Source organism: Pleurodeles waltl, unplaced genomic scaffold, assembly GCF_031143425.1.
Source record: "Pleurodeles waltl isolate 20211129_DDA unplaced genomic scaffold, aPleWal1.hap1.20221129 scaffold_412, whole genome shotgun sequence".
In the NCBI taxonomy this organism is placed as follows: domain Eukaryota; kingdom Metazoa; phylum Chordata; class Amphibia; order Caudata; family Salamandridae; genus Pleurodeles; species Pleurodeles waltl.
The window spans coordinates 48,190-66,284 of NW_027150120.1; the positions used below are offsets into that span (position 1 = coordinate 48,190).

The window sequence follows — 18,095 nt, forward strand, 5'->3', positions numbered from 1 at the left end:
GAGGTTTGGTGACAGAGAGTGGGAGACTACATCCCAAAGCAAGAAACTGCACATGGTGCTCTCTTCTGCAGTACGACTAGAGTCATTTGCATGGTCTTCATCGAACATGACATAAAAAGCCTCTATCCTTTAGACATTTTGGCCCAGATTTACAAGAAAATGACTAAGCGCGACGCTGTGCCAAATTTGCAAGCCCCACGCGCCGTCATTTTCAAAATGCAGGGAAGCGCCGTATTTAGTAGAATACAGCGCACCCCTGTGCTTCCCCCTGCGCCAGCTCTAAATTAGCTGCTGAGCGCCAATGCAGCCGTTCTTGCACCATGGTACAAGGATGACTGCGTTGAGGGGGAAATTGTTTTTGTGCAGGAAGGGACACCTTCCTGCCCAAAAAAAAAATCTTCGATGGTGATTTGCTCTTACTTCTATGTGAGCTGCAGAATGCATCACACATAGAAAGAGCAAAAACAAGGAGAAATGAAAACATTTGTCCTCAGTGCGCCACTCTAACGACACCCCTGGGATGGCGTTGGATTTTGGCGCTGACGCAGATTTACGCCAACTCCTAAATCTGGAGCAGCATCAAAATGCTATGGTGTTGCTGTGGCACACTCCCAACAACACCCATTGCACGCCCCTTCCAGGGAACGCGCTGCGTGCTAAGGGGCCGTATTTACAAGGTGGTGTTAAGCCACGAAAAGTGGCTGAACGCCATCTTGTAAATACCGCGCAGTGCATAGTGCCACCGGGGCGTCACTAAAAGTGATGCTCCGGTGGCGATAGGGCCTTGTAAGTCTGGCACTTTATTTGCTCAAGGTGTGTGTTCTTGGTGAGGGCAGGAAAGCTATTTTCGCTGTCGTACCTTCCTTCCTTGGCTGGCTTGAATGCTGTAGGCTCAGGCTTCATTGCAAAGGTCAAACAGTGAGCAACTGACTGCCGTAAGCTGGCGCAACTCCTCTTGGTGAGCTGTGACAGATGCCCCAGCAGCGTAGTACCTCACGATGGTGAGGGATAGACACAGTCTCTTTTATCTCAGCTTGCCTGTCAGGTGAGGCAGGAAATGCAAATACTGTAAAAAAGCCCAGCGACTCGATCCAGGGACCTTTCGCACGTGAGGTGCGCATGATAACCACTACACTACACAAACATACACACTTGCCGGCTTGCTTTATATGGCTATGCATTGTACTGGAACCACCACACTATGGAAACAGACACACCTGCTTGCTTTATGTGGCTATGCATTGGACTGGGATGCATGGATGAGGGCCAATGTTCATGACGCTCATAGCTGAGTCTTCCGGAACACGATCTCTTCCCTTGGAAGAAAGGAACTGGGATCACTTTCATTCCAAGAGGTGATTTCAGAACTGGACCCGAAATTACCATGGAGAAGCACTGTGCATTTAATGTTCCTACGAGCACTGCTGCTCCAGCACAGAAAAGCAGTTGCAAAGAAATCTCGCATACCTTCATGATGCTGAACCGTCTTGACGCCAGTATAAAGCATGTATTGCATTGCAACATGACATCTTACAAGAGTGAAAAGCAGAAATACTCCTGTTTAAAACACAGACTGAACCTATAAAGGTAGGGGTTTGTCTGGGATTTGAACCGAGGTCCTCTCACACCCGAAGCGAGAATCATACCCCTATACCAACTAGACTGCCGCTGCATAGTCATTTGAAACATCTTCTGAAGCGTCTTTCAGAAAAGCAGGGCCATTTGGAGGCTCTCTCTCTCTAAGCGTGCCATAGCAATTGATGTTTTCTGTCAAGGATTTTTTGTTTGTCTCTAGCAAGGCAAGAGATAGTCAAAATGCCCTGTGCCAGTGAGCTGAACTAGGGCACTGATGTGAAAAGCAGACCCTTTCTGGTAGTTGTAACCCGCTGCAAGTCATGGACCCTTGCACCTTAGACTTCCCAACCAGAAGCACTGAAGGGCCTGCTAGCTCTTGCGCCAGAGGAGCATGCCTCTTGGATTCAAGCACACTTGCTCGATCAGCGCTCGATCAGGCGAGATTTATATTAGTGGCTCATAGGCCTGAAACACTCACCTGGGAGACGCAGGGTGGCTGATTTCCCGGAATGGCCCTTGATGGGGAAATCACCTCCTTTCCCCCGCCTCATTTCAGAATTGTGTGCTAGTCGCAAGACAGTGTTCAGGGGTTCATGGGTACTGCCTACTCCCAGCTGCCTCTCTGTCTTCTTCATGTAAATTGCAAGTCACGAGGAGGCACCATTGCCAATATGCTCCGCCCACCTTACCAAGAAACCTAGTTTGAGCTTGTCTGCCTGTGTTGTTGCAGGGGCAGTGTCTTCTTTGCACAAAAGGTGGCAGGAGAGCCTCACTTCAAACGATAGAATCAACTGCTTAAGTAGAAACCAGCATGGTAGTTACTGTCATAAAGTGCAGCTCTAACAGAAGGTGTGCCTGAGACGCCGCTTCCAGTAATACACAGAATTTTGATTGAGGGCCCAGCCGATGGGTTGGTGGATTTCTCCTCACATGCCACAGCAGCTTCCAAAGATAGTGGTGTGAGGAGCTGGCTCTGCAAGCAGAGCAAGATTTAAGGGAAGAAAATACAGCTGTCAGAAGTGGGATATGAACCCACGCCTCCATGAAGAGACCAGAAGGCTCAGCTTCACTGAAGACTCTCTTGAGTCTGGCGCCTTAGACCACTCGGCCATCCTGACAGCCAAAACAGTGTGCAGGTCGGACTCTTCAGTCTGCACTTGTTGATTTTGCCGCTTGCAATGTTCCTATCAAAGTCACAGCTTTAAAGGCCCCACAATATAACATGGCCAAGAAAAAAAAAAAAAAACAGAACAAGAAACAATGCACATGCACGACCACCGAGGGATGCAGATAACTTTTTAGCGTCCTGCAATAGTAAAGCACATTTTACACAGGTCACAAGTTTTTAAAGGTCATTTCTGTCTAAGTGTGCATTGAGAGAGACTGAGGTTTTAGGGAGCAAACACAAAAGCTGCTGCTTCCAAGTGTTTCTGCCCGGTCTCGAACCGGGGACCTTTCGCGTGTGAGGCAAACGTGATAACCACTACACTACAGAAACAAGCTTGCTGGTTTGACTGAAGGAGCACAGTTCCCCTCATATGTTTGCACGATTTCCTCTATACTTTATCAGCAGTTGCTCGGAATGCGAGGGGTAAGTGTGAAAATTGCAGCGGTGTCAGCCAGCATGTATACACTCAGACGTCCTGAAAAATCCCACAGCCGCGGGCAGAGACAGACAAATATCTGATGCCTAAATGCCAGGAAAGAGAGCCTGTGAAATCATCACACAGGGCGCACTGAGAGCAAGCAGGAAGGAACCCAAGGCATTGTAATCCATTTTTCGCCTGAGGCAAAAAATATGTTTTGCGCAACAATGCTTCGAGTGGAATGAGAAATGTTGAGGGGTTGTGTATTTTGAGCAGGATTTGATTGTTTTCCGCTAAAATGGGATCGTCCGGGATTTGAACCCGGGACCTCTCGCACCCTAAGCGAGAATCATACCCCTAGACCAACGAGCCTGGGCACAGAAATGTAATGGCTCCGACCCTGCTCGGAGGTTTGGTGGCAGAGAGTGGGAGACTACATCCCAAAGCAAGAAACTGCACATGGTGCTCTCTTCTGCAGTACGACTAGAGTCATTTGCATGGTCTTCATCGAACATGACATAAAAAGCCTCTATCCTTTAGACATTTTGGCCCAGATTTACAAGAAAATGACTAAGCGCGACGCTGTGCCAAATTTGCAAGCCCAACGCGCCGTCATTTTCAAAATGCAGGGAAGCGCCGTATTTAGTAGAATACAGCGCACCCCTGTGCTTCCCCCTCCGCCAGCTCTAAATTAGCTGCTGAGCGCCAATGCAGCCGTTCTTGCACCATGGTACAAGGATGACTGCGTTGAGGGGGAAATTGTTTTTGTGCAGGAAGGGACACCTTCCTGCCCCAAAAAAAAATCTTCAATGGTGATTTGCTCTTACTTCTATGTGTGCTGCAGAATGCATCACACATAGAAAGAGCGAAAACAAGGAGAAATGAAAACATTTCTCCTCAGTGCGCCACTCTAACGACACCCCTGGGATGGCGTTGGATTTTGGCGCTGACGCAGATTTACGCCAACTCCTAAATCTGGAGCAGCATCAAAATGCTATGGTGTTGCTGTGGCACACTCCCAACAACACCCATTGCACGCCCCTTCCAGGGAACGCGATGCGTGCTAAGGGGCCATATTTACAAGGTGGTGTTAAGCCACAAAAAGTGGCTGAACGCCATCTTGTAAATACCGCGCAGTGCATAGTGCCACCGGGGCGTCACTAAAAGTGATGCTCCGGTGGCGATAGGGCCTTGTAAGTCTGGCACTTTATTTGCTCAAGGTGTGTGTTCTTGGTGAGGGCAGGAAAGCTATTTTCGCTCTCGTACCTTCCTTCCTTGGCTGGCTTGAATGCTGTAGGCTCAGGCTTCATTGCAAAGGTCAAACAGTGAGCAACTGACTGCCGTAAGCAGGCGCAACTCCTCTTGGTGAGCTGTGACAGATGCCCCAGGAGCGTAGTACCTCACGATGGTGAGGGATAGACACAGTCTCTTTTATCTCAGCTTGCCTGTCAGGTGAGGCAGGAAATGCAAATACTGTGAAAAAGCCCAGCGACTCGAACCAGGGACCTTTCGCATGTGAGGTTGCGCATGATAACCACTACACTACACAAACAGACACACTTGCCGGCTTGCTTCATGTGGCTATGCATTGTACTGGAACCACCACACTATGGAAACAGATACACCTGCTTGCTTTATGTGGCTATGCATTAGACTGGGATGCAAGGATGAGGGCCAATGTTCATGACGCTCAAAGCTGAGCCTTCCGGAACACGATCTCTTCCCTTGGAAGAAAGGAACTGGGATCACTTTCATTCCAAGAGGTGATTTCAGAACTGGACCCGAAATTACCATGGAGAAGCACTGTGCATTTAATGTTCCTACGAGCACTGCTGCTCCAGCACAGAAAAGCAGTTGCAAAGAAATCTCGCATACCTTCATGATGCTGAACCGTCTCGACGCCAGTATAAAGCATGTATTGCATTGCAACATGACATCTTACAAGAGTGAAAAGCAGAAATACTCCTGTTTAAAACACAGACTGAACCTATAAAGGTAGGGGTTTGTCTGGGATTTGAACCGAGGTCCTCTCACACCCGAAGCGAGAATCACACCCCTATACCAACTAGACTGCCGCTGCATAGTCATTTGAAACATCTTCTGAAGTGTCTTTCCGAAAAGCAGGGCCATTTGGAGGCTCTCTCTCTCTAAGCGTGCCATAGCAATTGATGTTTTCTGTCAAGGATTTTTTGTTTGTCTCTAGCAAGGCAAGAGGTAGTCAAAACGCCCTGTGCCAGTGAGCTGAACTAGGGCACTGATGTGAAAAGCAGACCCTTTCTGGTAGTTGTAACCCGCTGCAAGTCATGGACCCTTGCACCTTAGACTTCCCAACCAGAAGCACTGAAGGGCCTGCTAGCTCTTGAGCCAGAGGAGCATGCCTCTTGGATTCAAGCACACTTGCTCGATCAGCGCTCGATCAGGCGAGATTTATATTAGTGGCTCATAGGCCTGAAACACTCACCTGGGAGACGCAGGGTGGCTGATTTCCCGGAATGGCCCTTGATGGGGAAATCACCTCCTTTCCCCCGCCTCATTTCAGAATTGTGTGCTAGTCGCAAGACAGTGTTCAGGGGTTCATGGGTACTGCCTACTACCAGCTGCCTCTCTGTCTTCTTCATGTAAATTGCAAGTCACGAGGAGGCACCATTGCCAATATGCTCCGCCCACCTTACCAAGAAACCTAGTTTGAGCTTGTCTGCCTGTGTTGTTGCAGGGGCAGTGTCTTCTTTGCCCAAAAGGTGGCAGGAGAGCCTCACTTCAAACGACAGAATCAACTGCTTAAGTAGAAACCAGCATGGTAGTTACTGTCATAAAGTGCAGCTCTAACAGAAGGTGTCCCTGAGACGCCCCTTCCAGTAATACACAGAATTTTGATTGAGGACCCAGCCGATGGGTTGGTGGATTTCTCCTCACATGCCACAGCAGCTTCCAAAGATAGTGGTGTGAGGAGCTGGCTCTGCAAGCAGAGCAAGATTTAAGGGAAGAAAATACACCTGTCAGAAGTGGGATTTGAACCCACGCCTCCATGAAGAGACCAGAAGGCTCAGCTTCACTGAAGATCAAGCTCTCTTGAGTCTGGCGCCTTAGACCACTCGGCCATCCTGACAGCCAAAACAGTGTGCAGGTCGGACTCTTCAGTCTGCACTTGTTGATTTTGCCGCTTGCAATGTTCCTATCAAAGTCACAGCTTTAAAGGCCCCACAATATAACATGGCCAAGAAAAAAAAAAAAAAACAGAACAAGAAACAATGCACATGCACGACCACCGAGGGATGCAGATAACTTTTTAGCGTCCTGCAATAGTAAAGCACATTTTACACAGGTCACAAGTTTTTAAAGGTCATTTCTGTCTAAGTGTGCATTGAGAGAGACTGAGGTTTTAGGGAGCAAACACAAAAGCTGCTGCTTCCAAGTGTTTCTGCCCGGTCTCGAACTGGGGACTTTTCGCGTGTGAGGCAAACGCGATAACCACTACACTATAGAAACAAGCTTGCTGGTTTGACTGAAGGAGCACAGTTCCCCTCATATGTTTGCACGATTTCCTCTATACTTTATCAGCAGTTGCTCGGAATGCGAGGGGTAAGTGTGAAAATTGCAGCGGTGTCAGCCAGCATGCATACACTCAGACGTCCTGAAAAATCCCACAGCTGCGGGCAGAGACAGACAAATATCTGATGCCTAAATGCCAGGAAAGAGTGCCTGTGAAATCATCACACAGGGCGCACTGAGAGCAAGCAGGAAGGAAGCCAAGGCATTGTAATCCATTTTTCGCCTGAGGCAAAAAATATGTTTTTCGCAACAGTGCTTCGAGTGGAATGAGAAATGTTGAGGGGTTGTGTATTTTGAGGAGGATTTGATTGTTTTCTGCTAAAATGGGCTCGTCTGGGATTTGAACCCGGGACCTCTCGCACCCTAAGCGAGAATCATACCCCTAGACCAACGTGCCTGGGGACAGAAATGCAACGGCTCCGACCCTGCTCGGAGGTTTGGTGACAGAGAGTGGGAGACTACATCCCAAAGCAAGAAACTGCACATGGTGCTCTCTTCTGCAGTACGACTAGAGTCATTTGCATGGTCTTCATCGAACATGACATAAAAAGCCTCTATCCTTTAGACATTTTGGCCCAGATTTACAAGAAAATGACTAAGCGCGACGCTGTGCCAAATTTTCAAGCCCCACGCGCCGTCATTTTCAAAATGCAGGGAAGCACCGTATTTAGTAGAATACAGCGCACCCCTGTGCTTCCCCCTCCGCCAGCTCTAAATTAGCTGCTGAGCGCCAATGCAGCCGTTCTTGCACCATGGTACAAGGATGACTGCGTTGAGGGGGAAATTGTTTTTGTGCAGGAAGGGACACCTTCCTGCCCAAAAAAAAAATCTTCAATGGTGATTTGCTCTTACTTCTATGTGTGCTGCAGAATGCATCACACATAGAAAGAGCAAAAACAAGGAGAAATGAAAACATTTCTCCTCAGTGCGCCACTCTAACGACACACCTGGGATGGCGTTGGATTTTGGCGCTGACGCAGACTTACGCCAACTCCTGAATCTGGAGCAGCATCAAAATGCTATGGTGTTGCTGTGGCACACTCCCAACAACACCCATTGCACGCCCCTTCCAGGGAACGCGCTGCGTGCTAAGGGGCCGTATTTACAAGGTGGTGTTAAGCCACAAAAAGTGGCTGAACGCCATCTTGTAAATACCGTGCAGTGCATAGTGCCACCGGGGCATCACTAAAAGTGATGCTCCGGTGGCGATAGGGCCTTGTAAGTCTGGCACTTTATTTGCTCAAGGTGTGTGTTCTTGGTGAGGGCAGGAAAGCTATTTTCGCTCTCGTACCTTCCTTCCTTGGCTGGCTTGAATGCTGAAGGCTCAGGCTTCATTGCAAAGGTCAAACAGTGAGCAACTGACTGCCGTAAGCTGGCGCAACTCCTCTTGGTGAGCTGTGACAGATGCCCCAGGAGCGTAGTACCTCACAATGGTGAGGGATAGACACAGTCTCTTTTATCTCAGCTTGCCTGTCAGGTGAGGCAGGAAATGCAAATACTGTGAAAAAGCCCAGCGACTCGAACCAGGGACCTTTCGCATGTGAGGTGCGCATGATAACCACTACACTACACAAACAGACACACTTGCCGGCTTCCTTCATGTGGCTATGCATTGTACTGGAACCACCACACTATGGAAACAGACACACCTGCTTGCTTTATGTGGCTATGCATTGGACTGGGATGCAAGGATGAGGGCCAATGTTCATGACGCTCAAAGCTGAGCCTTCCGGAACACAATCTCTTCCCTTGGAAGAAAGGAACTGGGATCACTTTCATTCCAAGAGGTGATTTCAGAACTGGACCCGAAATTACCATGGAGAAGCACTGTGCATTTAATGTTCCTACGAGCACTGCTGCTCCAGCACAGAAAAGCAGTTGCAAAGAAATCTCGCATACCTTCATGATGCTGAACCGTCTCGACGCCAGTATAAAGCATGTATTGCATTGCAACATGACATCTTACAAGAGTGAAAAGCAGAAATACTCCTGTTTAAAACACAGACTGAACCTATAAAGGTAGGGGTTTGTCTGGGATTTGAACCGAGGTCCTCTCACACCCGAAGCGAGAATCATACCCCTATACCAACTAGACTGCCGCTGCATAGTCATTTGAAACATCTTCTGAAGCGTCTTTCCGAAAAGCAGGGCCATTTGGAGGCTCTCTCTCTCTAAGCGTGCCATAGCAATTGATGTTTTCTGTCAAGGATTTTTTGTTTGTCTCTAGCAAGGCAAGAGGTAGTCAAAATGCCCTGTGCCAGTGAGCTGAACTAGGGCACTGATGTGAAAAGCAGACCCTTTCTGGTAGTTGTAACCCGCTGCAAGTCATGGACCCTTGCACCTTAGACTTCCCAACCAGAAGAACTGAAGGGCCTGCTAGCTCTTGAGCCAGAGGAGCATGCCTCTTGGATTCAACACACTTGCTCGATCAGCGCTCGATCAGGCGAGATTTATATTAGTGGCTCATAGGCCTGAAACACTCACCTGGGAGACGCAGGGTGGCTGATTTCCCGGAATGGCCCTTGATGGGGAAATCACCTCCTTTACCCCGCCTCATTTCAGAATTGTGTGCTAGTCGCAAGACAGTGTTCAGGGGTTCATGGGTACTGCCTACTCCCAGCTGCCTCTCTGTCTTCTTCATGTAAATTGCAAGTCACGAGGAGGCACCATTGCCAATATGCTCCACCCACCTAACCAAGAAACCTAGTTTGAGCTTGTCTGCCTGTGTTGTTGCAGGGGCAGTGTCTTCTTTGCCCAAAAGGTGGCAGGAGAGCCTCACTTCAAACGATAGAATCAACTGCTTAAGTAGAAACCAGCATGGTAGTTACTGTCATAAAGTGCAGCTCTAACAGAAGGTGTGCCTGAGACGCCCCTTCCAGTAATACACAGAATTTTGATTGAGGGCCCAGCCGATGGGTTGGTGGATTTCTCCTCACATGCCACATCAGCTTCCAAAGATAGTGGTGTGAGGAGCTGGCTCTGCAAGCAGAGCAAGATTTAAGGGAAGAAAATACACCTGTCAGAAGTGGGATTTGAACCCACGCCTCCATGAAGAGACCAGAAGGCTCAGCTTCACTGAAGATCAAGCTCTCTTGAGTCTGGCGCCTTAGACCACTCGGCCATCCTGACAGCCAAAACAGTGTGCAGGTCGGACTCTTCAGTCTGCACTTGTTGATTTTGCCGCTTGCAATGTTCCTATCAAAGTCACAGCTTTAAAGGCCCCACAATATAACATGGCCAAGAAAAAAAAAAAAAAACAGAACAAGAAACAATGCACATGCACGACCACCGAGGGATGCAGATAACTTTTTAGCGTCCTGCAATAGTAAAGCACGTTTTACACAGGTCACAAGTTTTTAAAGGTCATTTCGGTCTAAGTGTGCATTGAGAGAGACTGAGGTTTTAGGGAGCAAACACAAAAGCTGCTGCTTCCAAGTGTTTCTGCCCGGTTTCGAACCGGGGACCTTTCGCGTGTGAGGCGAACGTGATAACCACTACACTACAGAAACAAGCTTGCTGGTTTGACTGAAGGAGCACAGTTCCCCTCATATGTTTGCACGATTTCCTCTATACTTTATCAGCAGTTGCTCGGAATGCGAGGGGTAAGTGTGAAAATTGCAGCGGTGTCAGCCAGCATGCATACACTCAGACGTCCTGAAAAATCCCACAGCTGTGGGCAGAGACAGACAAATATCTGATGCCTAAATGTCAGGAAGGAGAGCCTGTGAAATCATCACACAGGGCGCACTGAGAGCAAGCAGAAAGGAAGCCAAGGCATTGTAATCCATTTTTCACCTGAGGCAAAAAATATGTTTTGCGCAACAATGCTTCGAGTGGAATGAGAAATGTTGAGGGGTTGCGTATTTTGAGCAGGATTTGATTGTTTTCCACTAAAGTGGGCTCGTCCGGGATTTGAACCCGGGACCTCTCGCACCCTAAGCGAGAATCATACCCCTAGACCAACGAGCCTGGGCACAGACCTGCAACGGCTCCGACCCTGCTCGGAGGTTTGGTGACAGAGAGTGGGAGACTACATCCCAAAGCAAGAAACTGCACATGGTGCTCTCTTCTGCAGTACGACTAGAGTCATTTGCATGGTCTTCATCGAACATGACATAAAAAGCCTCTATCCTTTAGACATTTTGGCCCAGATTTACAAGAAAATGACTAAGCGCGACGCTGTGCCAAATTTTCAAGCCCCACGCGCCGTCATTTTCAAAATGCAGGGAAGCGCCGTATTTAGTAGAATACAGCGCACCCCTGTGCTTCCCCCTGCGCCAGCTCTAAATTAGCTGCTGAGTGCCAATGCAGCCGTTCTTGCACCATGGTACAAGGATGACTGCGTTGAGGGGGAAATTGTTTTTGTGCAGGAAGGGACACCTTCCTGCCCCAAAAAAAAATCTTCAATGGTGATTTGCTCTTACTTCTATGTGTGCTGCAGAATGCATCAAACATAGAAAGAGCAAAAACAAGGAGAAATGAAAACATTTCTCCTCAGTGCGCCACTCTAACGACACCCCTGGGATGGCGTTGGATTTTGGCGCTGACGCAGATTTACGCCAACTCCTAAATCTGGAGCAGCATCAAAATGCTATGGTGTTGCTGTGGCACACTCCCAACAACACCCATTGCACGCCCCTTCCAGGGAACGCGCTCCGTGCTAAGGGGACGTATTTACAAGGTGGTGTTAAGCCACAAAAAGTGGCTGAACGCCATCTTGTAAATACCGCGCAGTGCATAGTGCCACCGGGGCGTCACTAAAAGTGATGCTCCGGTGGCGATAGGGCCTTGTAAGTCTGGCACTTTATTTGCTCAAGGTGTGTGTTCTTGGTGAGGGCAGGAAAGCTATTTTCGCTCTCGTACCTTCCTTCCTTGGCTGGCTTGAATGCTGTAGGCTCAGGCTTCATTGCAAAGGTCAAACAGTGAGCAACTGACTGCCGTAAGCTGGCGCAACTCCTCTTGGTGAGCTGTGACAGATGCCCCAGGAGCGTAGTACCTCACGATGGTGAGGGATAGACACAGTCTCTTTTATCTCAGCTTGCCTGTCAGGTGAGGCAGGAAATGCAAGTACTGTGAAAAAGCCCAGCGACTCGAACCAGGGACCTTTCGCATGTGAGGTGCGCATGATAACCACTACACTACAAAAACAGACACACTTGCCGGCTTGCTTCATGTGGCTATGCATTGTACTGGAACCACCACACTATGGAAACAGACACACCTGCTTGCTTTATGTGGCTATGCATTGGACTGGGATGCAAGGATGAGGGCCAATGTTCATGACGCTCAAAGCTGAGCCTTCCGGAACACGATCTCTTCCCTTGGAAGAAAGGAACTGGGATCACTTTCATTCCAAGAGGTGATTTCAGAACTGGACCCGAAATTACCATGGAGAAGCACTGTGCATTTAATGTTCCTACGAGCACTGCTGCTCCAGCACAGAAAAGCAGTTGCAAAGAAATCTCGCATACCTTCATGATGCTAAACCGTCTCGACGCCAGTATAAAGCATGTATTGCAATGCAACATGACATCTTACAAGAGTGAAAAGCAGAAATACTCCTGTTTAAAACACAGACTGAACCTATAAAGGTAGGGGTTTGTCTGGGATTTGAACCGAGGTCCTCTCACACCCGAAGCGAGAATCATACCCCTATACCAACTAGACTGCCGCTGCATAGTCATTTGAAACATCTTCTGAAGCGTCTTTCCGAAAAGCAGGCCATTTGGAGGCTCTCTCTCTCTAAGCATGCCATAGCAATTGATGTTTTCTGTCAAGGATTTTTTGTTTGTCTCTAGCAAGGCAAGAGGTAGTCAAAATGCCCTGTGCCAGTGAGCTGAACTAGGGCACTGATGTGAAAAGCAGACCCTTTCTGGTAGTTGTAACCCGCTGCAAGTCATGGACCCTTGCACCTTAGACTTCCCAACCAGAAGCACTGAAGGGCCTGCTAGCTCTTGAGCCAGAGGAGCATGCCTCTTGGATTCAAGCACACTTGCTCGATCAGCGCTCGATCAGGCTTGATCAGGCGACATTTATATTAGTGGCTCATAGGCCTGAAACACTCACCTGGGAGACGCAGGGTGGCTGATTTCCCGGAATGGCCCTTGATGGGGAAATCACCTCCTTTCCCCCGCCTCATTTCAGAATTGTGTGCTAGTCGCAAGACAGTGTTCAGGGGTTCATGGGTACTGCCTACTCCCAGCTGCCTCTCTGTCTTCTTCATGTAAATTGCAAGTCACGAAGAGGCACCATTGCCAATATGCTCCACCCACCTTACCAAGAAACCTAGTTTGAGCTTGTCTGCCTGTGTTGTTGCAGGGGCAGTGTCTTCTTTGCCCAAAAGGTGGCAGGAGAGCCTCACTTCAAACGATAGAATCAACTGCTTAAGTAGAAACCAGCATGGTAGTTACTGTCATAAAGTGCAGCTCTAACAGAAGGTGTGCCTGAGACGCCCCTTCCAGTAATACACAGAATTTTGATTGAGGGCCCAGCCGATGGGTTGGTGGATTTCTCCTCACATGCCACAGCAGCTTCCAAAGATAGTGGTGTGAGGAGCTGGCTCTGCAAGCAGAGCAAGATTTAAGGGAAGAAAATACACCTGTCAGAAGTGGGATTTGAACCCACGCCTCCATGAAGAGACCAGAAGGCTCAGCTTCACTGAAGATCAAGCTCTCTTGAGTCTGGCGCCTTAGACCACTCGGCCATCCTGACAGCCAAAACAGTGTGCAGGTCGGACTCTTCAGTCTGCACTTGTTGATTTTGCCGCTTGCAATGTTCCTATCAAAGTCACAGCTTTAAAGGCCCCACAATATAACATGGCCAAGAAAAAAAAAAAAACAGAACAAGAAACAATGCACATGCACGACCACCGAGGGATGCAGATAACTTTTTAGCGTCCTGCAATAGTAAAGCACGTTTTACACAGGTCACAAGTTTTTCAAGGTAATTTCTGTCTAAGTGTGCATTGAGAGAGACTGAGGTTTTAGGGAGCAAACACAAAAGCTGCTGCTTCCAAGTGTTTCTGCCCGGTCTCGAACCAGGGACCTTTCACGTGTGAGGCAAACGTGATAACCACTACACTACAGAAACAAGCTTGCTGGTTTGACTGAAGGAGCACAGTTCCCCTCATATGTTTGCACGATTTCCTCTATACTTTATCAGCAGTTGCTCGGAATGCGAGGGGTAAGTGTGAAAATTGCAGCGGTGTCAGCCAGCATGCATACACTCAGACGTCCTGAAAAATCCCACAGCTGCGGGCAGAGACAGACAAATATCTGATGCCTAAATGCCAGGAAAGAGAGCCTGTGAAATCATCACACAGGGCGCACTGAGAGCAAGCAGGAAGGAAGCCAAGGCATTGTAATCCATTTTTCGCCTGAGGCAAAAAATATGTTTTGCGCAACAATGCTTCGAGTGGAATGAGAAATGTTGAGGGGTTGTGTATTTTGAGCAGGATTTGATTGTTTTCCACTAAAATGGGTTCGTCTGGGATTTGAACCCGGGACCTCTCGCACCCTAAGAGAGAATCATACCCCTAGACCAACGAGCCTGGGCACAGAAGTGCAACGGCTCCGACCCTGCTCGGAGGTTTGGTGACAGAGAGTGGGAGACTACATCCCAAAGCAAGAAACTGCACATGGTGCTCTCTTCTGCAGTACGACTAGAGTCATTTGCATGGTCTTCATCGAACATGACATAAAAAGCCTCTATCCTTTAGACATTTTGGCCCAGATTTACAAGAAAATGACTAAGCGCGACGCTGTGCCAAATTTTCAAGCCCCACGCGCCGTCATTTTCAAAATGCAGGGAAGCGCCGTATTTAGTAGAATACAGCGCACCCCTGTGCTTCCCCCTGCGCCAGCTCTAAATTAGCTGCTGAGCGCCAATGCAGCCGTTCTTGCACCATGGTACAAGGATGACTGCGTTGAGGGGGAAATTGTTTTTGTGCAGGAAGGGACACCTTCCTGCCCAAAAAAAAAATCTTCAATGGTGATTTGCTCTTACTTCTATGTGTGCTGCAGAATGCATCAAACATAGAAAGAGCAAAAACAAGGAGAAATGAAAACATTTCTCCTCAGTGCGCCACTCTAACGACACCCCTGGGATGGCGTTGGATTTTGGCACTGACGCAGATTTACGCCAACTCCTAAATCTGGAGCAGCATCAAAATGCTATGGTGTTGCTGTGGCACACTCCCAACAACACCCATTGCACGCCCCTTCCAGGGAACGCACTGCGTGCTAAGGGGCCGTATTTACAAGGTGGTGTTAAGCCACAAAAAGTGGCTGAACGCCATCTGGTAAATACCGCGCAGTGCATAGTGCCACCGGGGCGTCACTAAAAGTGATGCTCCGGTGGCGATAGGGCCTTGTAAGTCTGGCACTTTATTTGCTCAAGGTGTGTGTTCTTGGTGAGGGCAGGAAAGCTATTTTCGCTCTCGTACCTTCCTTCCTTGGCTGGCTTGAATGCTGTAGGCTCAGGCTTCATTGCAAAGGTCAAACAGTGAGCAACTGACTGCCGTAAGCTGGCGCAACTCCTCTTGGTGAGCTGTGACAGATGCCCCAGGAGCGTAGTACCTCACGATGGTGAGGGATAGACACAGTCTCTTTTATCTCAGCTTGCCTGTCAGGTGAGGCAGGAAATGCAAATACTGTGAAAAAGCCCAGCGACTCGAACCAGGGACCTTTCGCATGTGAGGTGTGCATGATAACCACTACACTACACAAACAGACACACTTGCCTGCTTGCTTCATGTGGCTATACATTGTACTGGAACCACCACACTATGGAAACAGACACACCTGCTTGCTTTATGTGGCTATGCATTGGACTGGGATGCAAGGATGAGGGCCAATGTTCATGACGCTCAAAGCTGAGCCTTCCGGAACACGATCTCTTCCCTTGGAAGAAAGGAACTGGGATCACTTTCATTCCAAGAGGTGATTTCAGAACTGGACCCGAAATTACCATGGAGAAGCACTGTGCATTTAATGTTCCTACGAGCACTGCTGCTCCAGCACAGAAAAGCAGTTGCAAAGAAATCTTGCATACCTTCATGATGCTGAACCGTCTCGACGCCAGTATAAAGCATGTATTGCATTGCAACATGACATCTTACAAGAGTGAATAGCAGAAATACTCCTGTTTAAAACACAGACTGAACCTATAAAGGTAGGGGTTTGTCTGGGATTTGAACCAAGGTCCTCTCACACCCGAAGCGAGAATCATACCCCTATACCAACTAGACTGCCGCTGCATAGTCATTTGAAACATCTTCTGAAGCGTCTTTCAGAAAAGCAGGGCCATTTGGAGGCTCTCTCTCTCTAAGCGTGCCATAGCAATTGATGTTTTCTGTCAAGGATTTTTTGTTTGTCTCTAGCAAGGCAAGAGGTAGTCAAAATGCCCTGTGCCAGTGAGCTGAACTAGGGCACTGATGTGAAAACCAGACCATTTCTGGTAGTTGTAACCCGCTGCAAGTCATGGACCCTTGCACCTTAGATTTCCGAACCAAAAGCACTGAAGGGCCTGCTAGCTCTTGAGCCAGAGGAGCATGCCTCTTGGATTCAAACACACTTGCTCGATCAGCGCTCGATCAGGCTTGATCAGGCGAGATTTATATTAGTGGCTCATAGGCCTGAAACACTCACCTGGGAGACGCAGGGTGGCTGATTTCCCGGAATGGCCCTTGATGGGGAAATCACCTCCTTTCCCCCGCCTCATTTCAGAATTGTGTGCTAGTCGCAAGACAGTGTTCAGGGGTTCATGGGTACTGCCTACTCCCAGCTGCCTCTCTGTCTTCTTCATGTAAATTGCAAGTCACGAGGAGGCACCATTGCCAATATGCTCCGCCCACCTAACCAAGAAACCTAGTTTGAGCTTGTCTGCCTGTGTTGTTGCAGGGGCAGTGTCTTCTTTGCCCAAAAGGTGGCAGGAGAGCCTCACTTCAAACGATAGAATCAACTGCTTAAGTAGAAACCAGCATGGTAGTTACTGTCATAAAGTGCAGCTCTAACAGAAGGTGTGCCTGAGACGCCCCTTCCAGTAATACACAGAATTTTGATTGAGGGCCCAGCCGATGGGTTGGTGGATTTCTCCTCACATGCCACAGCAGCTTCCAAAGATAGTGGTGTGAGGAGCTGGCTCTGCAAGCAGAGCAAGATTTAAGGGAAGAAAATACACCTGTCAGAAGTGGGATTTGAACCCACGCCTCCATGAAGAGACCAGAAGGCTCAGCTTCACTTAAGATCAAGCTTTCTTGAGTCTGGTGCCTTAGACCACTCGGCCATCCTGACAGCCAAAACAGTGTGCAGGTCGGACTCTTCAGTCTGCACTTGTTGATTTTGCCGCTTGCAATGTTCCTATCAAAGTCACAGCTTTAAAGGCCCCACAATATAACATGGCCAAGAAAAAAAAAAAAAAACAGAACAAGAAACAATGCACATGCACGACCACCGAGGGATGCAGATAACTTTTTAGCGTCCTGCAATAGTAAAGCACGTTTTACACAGGTCACAAGTTTTTAAAGGTCATTTCTGTCTAAGTGTGCATTGAGAGAGACTGAGGTTTTAGGGAGCAAACACAAAAGCTGCTGCTTCCAAGTGTTTCTGCCCCGTCTCGAACCGGGGACCTTTCGCGTGTGAGGCGAACGTGATAACCACTAAACTACAGAAACAAGCTTGCTGGTTTGACTGAAGGAGCACAGTTCCCCTCATATGTTTGCACGATTTCCTCTATACTTTATCAGCAGTTGCTCGGAATGCGAGGGGTAAGTGTGAAAATTGCAGCGGTGTCAGCCAGCATGCATACACTCAGACGTCCTGAAAAATCCCACAGCTGCGGGCAGAGACAGACAAATATCTGATGCCTAAATGCCAGGAAGGAGAGCCTGTGAAATCATCACACAGGGTGCACTGAGAGCAAGCAGGAAGGAAGCCAAGGCATTGTAATCCATTTTTCGCCTGAGGCAAAAAATATGTTTTGCGCAACAAAGCTTCGAGTGGAATGAGAAATGTTGAGGGGTTGTGTATTTTGAGCAGGATTTGATTGTTTTCTGCTAAAATGGGTTCGTCCGGGATTTGAACCCGGGACCTCTCGCACCCTAAGCGAGAATCATACCCCTAGACCAACGAGCCTGGGCACAGAAATGCAACGGCTCCGACCCTGCTCGGAGGTTTGGTGACAGAGAGTGGGAGACTACATCCCAAAGCAAGAAACTGCACATGGTGCTCTCTTCTGCAGTACGACTAGAGTCATTTGCATGGTCTTGATCGAACATGACATAAAAAGCCTCTATCCTTTAGACATTTTGGCCCAGATTTACAAGAAAATGACTAAGCGCGACGCTGTGCCAAATTTGCAAGCCCCACGCGCCGTCATTTTCAAAAT

The 18,095-nt window shown here is 48.4% G+C and overlaps 5 non-coding genes across 5 annotated transcripts; all 5 read right to left on the bottom strand.

The window, feature by feature from the left end:
- Positions 1–3,000: 3,000 nt before the first annotated feature.
- TRNAV-CAC (transfer RNA valine (anticodon CAC)) lies at positions 3,001–3,073 on the bottom strand. Its single transcript has one exon. It is a non-coding gene; the product is annotated as a tRNA-Val (tRNA).
- Positions 3,074–10,146: 7,073 nt separating this feature from the next.
- TRNAV-CAC (transfer RNA valine (anticodon CAC)) lies at positions 10,147–10,219 on the bottom strand. The gene has a single exon. It is a non-coding gene; the product is annotated as a tRNA-Val (tRNA).
- Positions 10,220–10,607: 388 nt separating this feature from the next.
- TRNAP-AGG (transfer RNA proline (anticodon AGG)) lies at positions 10,608–10,679 on the bottom strand. The gene has a single exon. It is a non-coding gene; the product is annotated as a tRNA-Pro (tRNA).
- A 3,047-nt stretch (positions 10,680–13,726) lies between these two features.
- TRNAV-CAC (transfer RNA valine (anticodon CAC)) lies at positions 13,727–13,799 on the bottom strand. The gene has a single exon. It is a non-coding gene; the product is annotated as a tRNA-Val (tRNA).
- A 3,971-nt stretch (positions 13,800–17,770) lies between these two features.
- On the bottom strand, positions 17,771–17,842 carry TRNAP-AGG (transfer RNA proline (anticodon AGG)). Its single transcript has one exon. It is a non-coding gene; the product is annotated as a tRNA-Pro (tRNA).
- Between the last annotated feature and the right edge of the window lie 253 nt (positions 17,843–18,095).